Below are 2,447 nucleotides of genomic sequence, written 5' to 3'. Positions count from 1 at the left end.
TTAAAACTTACCCTTAAAGCCAGATTCTATCAGGGAGCACAATACAAAACTAATTTGACCACAAGATTTAGATAAGCATGCCATTCACTACTTACCACAACAGAATCATTGTGAGTTAGATCAACGACTACAGGATCAGAAGATTCACACGTGAGATCTACTACTTCTTCACCAGCTTCAAAACACAACGTTAGAATCAAGGTCAGAGGTCGCAGACAAGTAAAATTGCCTGCCTGCCACTACGTAACAGGCTGAGGTGTGAGTCAACCTTGCCCTATCCCTTCTCTCTTCAGGAAGGTATGCAACATTTCACTCAAGCTTTGCCCTCCACAGTCCAGGTAGAGCATCAGCACCCCTGTCTTCTGCAAGTTGCCATGCAAGAGGAACAGCAACTGAGCTCCTCATACAATTTTGTTGTACGACAACAGCTTGTGGGAGGTACACAGCAACAGATGATTCATCTAACACAGGAGAATGTTTATCACCCAGAATAAAACGTGAATCACACAGGAAATAGTAATTTTACAGTGCCATGCTGTAAATGTTCCCTTGAGGGACGGGGCACGACTAGGGACAAACTTTTAATCACCTTCTTAAAAGCTTAGGAGCTCCCAGACTTAGTTTGCCATAGCTGTAGTCGCAGCTGCAGTAACTCCCAGCTCATCAGACTAGACATCCAGATGCTTGAGCAGCACTGGAGTACCTTTCTTACACAACTCTTCTATCACTCGTGGTGAAGGTATCGCACCTCAGTAACAAACTAGAACAGCTGTCAGCGGGCTTGTTGTTCATCGATGCCATACTAGACGCTTTCTAAAATCAGAGGTTTCCCTTCCTCCCCAGTAAAGGGCCTAGAAACTGGCAAAAATGCACGGTAAGTGGGACCCCAACCCTCCAGAAGCAATTTACGTTCTTACCAGGTTAAAAAGAAAGCTTACCACTTTCTTCAAGTTCTATTGGCTCTGCTTCTGAAGCCATTTCTGCGGTAGAAGCCATCAGCCTGTTTCGTTTCCGAACTCGCCTAGAATTAACTGCTCCTCCACGGCGCTTTCGTTGAGCCTAAGAGGGGACAGAGCCGTAGCATTGTCGTTAGCAGTAACATTAACGTGGCCCTCATCTTGGCGGCACCAATGAAGGCACGCGAGGAGACACAAAACACTCCCCTGAAAGGCTGTAATACGCAAAGAATGGGGGTATGGGTCATTCCTACCCGAATGCATCGCAGCAAGGAAAAGACATCACCCCAGATCTCCTACTCTTTGGGTCACAAAGGAAAAACGTATCGTGACGGTTTGCAAGAGAGAAGACTAGTTCACAATTACGTCAGACGTTCGCTTCCAGCCAACCACTGGAATCAGTCTGACCTAAGGTTTTTGCTCGCACCGTAAGCATTTCTGAACTATACTAGCACCTAGACAGACTGAAAATCTTAAGTCTCACAGAGCATGAAGGTACATGACGTTTGAATCTGCTTATATGTTCCAATGTGTTTACTACAAACTCTTAAAATCATTTCTAGAAGTACCATAAAGCACACGTTTTAAGAATCAGGTTTGCATTGAGTAGTACAATACTTACTGTGCTCATAGTGTTTCTTGATCTAAATCCACAGAAAAAGCAAGAGGTACCAATACCATAAAATTAATTGCAAGGAAGCTACAACTATCAAATCCTTATATTCCTTTAGGTCGTACACTGTCAAAGGTCCAGATTTCTCAGTGTCTGAGACCGACGTTCTTCCAAACCTGCAGGAAAAGAAGGGAGAAGATGACCTATCTGTAATGCTCGTTCTCTTGAATACACCCTCGCCAAGATTCCCATTCCCGAGTCACCAGCTCCTATCCCAAGCTAGAGGGGAAGTCCCAGAGCTTGGTATTTGAGCCTCAGACACCTACAGCTGGGCCTGAAGCCTCAGTCATTCTTACCCGCTTCCTAAACTAAACACCAGAATAAGCTAGTTTGTTAGCAAACTAGAAAAATACTAAGGAATCCCAATTAAGTTTAACTGAAAAACAACGGATTGAGGCAATGTTTGTGTGTGGGCAGGAATCACTGGGAATTGTGTCATAAGCAACCATCTTCAGGGAACACAAAATTCCAGATAAGCGGTTCTCTTCCCCAACCCGTCTCCAGATTCCAACAGGTGGGAGCTGAACAGCTTGAGAGGAATCTAAAGCAAGCGGAGCAGAGAAATTTCAGCTTAGAAATACTCGTGGATCTGCAAGAGCATACGAGTGTACGGTAGCTACTCTGTGGTAACTGTGAGTGTGCATGCTCCTACCCACCAGACAGCGAACTGCTAAGTGGGAAGAGGTGAAAAGCAAGTATAAAGGCGGTTATGAGCATCTGACACGGTACTGAAGTTCACACCTTAAAGCTTGCTCCTGGTAAAATTATCCTGTGTCCAACACACAATGAGGAGCTGGGGGGGACGCAGCGGGGGGACC

At 45.2% G+C, this 2,447-nt stretch overlaps 1 long non-coding RNA gene across 1 annotated transcript; it reads right to left on the bottom strand.

Annotated features, from left to right (window-relative positions):
* Window positions 1-95: 95 nt before the first annotated feature.
* Window positions 96-1,747, bottom strand: LOC103907181. Its single transcript, XR_002086329.1, has 3 exons — window positions 1,579-1,747; window positions 939-1,059; window positions 96-175 (listed from the first exon to the last, which is right to left on the bottom strand). It is a non-coding gene; the product is annotated as an uncharacterized LOC103907181 (long non-coding RNA).
* Window positions 1,748-2,447: the final 700 nt, after the last annotated feature.

This window comes from Aptenodytes forsteri, unplaced genomic scaffold (assembly GCF_000699145.1).
Source record: "Aptenodytes forsteri isolate BGI_AS27 unplaced genomic scaffold, ASM69914v1 C13731565, whole genome shotgun sequence".
Classification (NCBI taxonomy): Eukaryota; Metazoa; Chordata; class Aves; order Sphenisciformes; family Spheniscidae; genus Aptenodytes; species Aptenodytes forsteri.
This window is presented reverse-complemented; position numbering and strand designations above follow the sequence as displayed.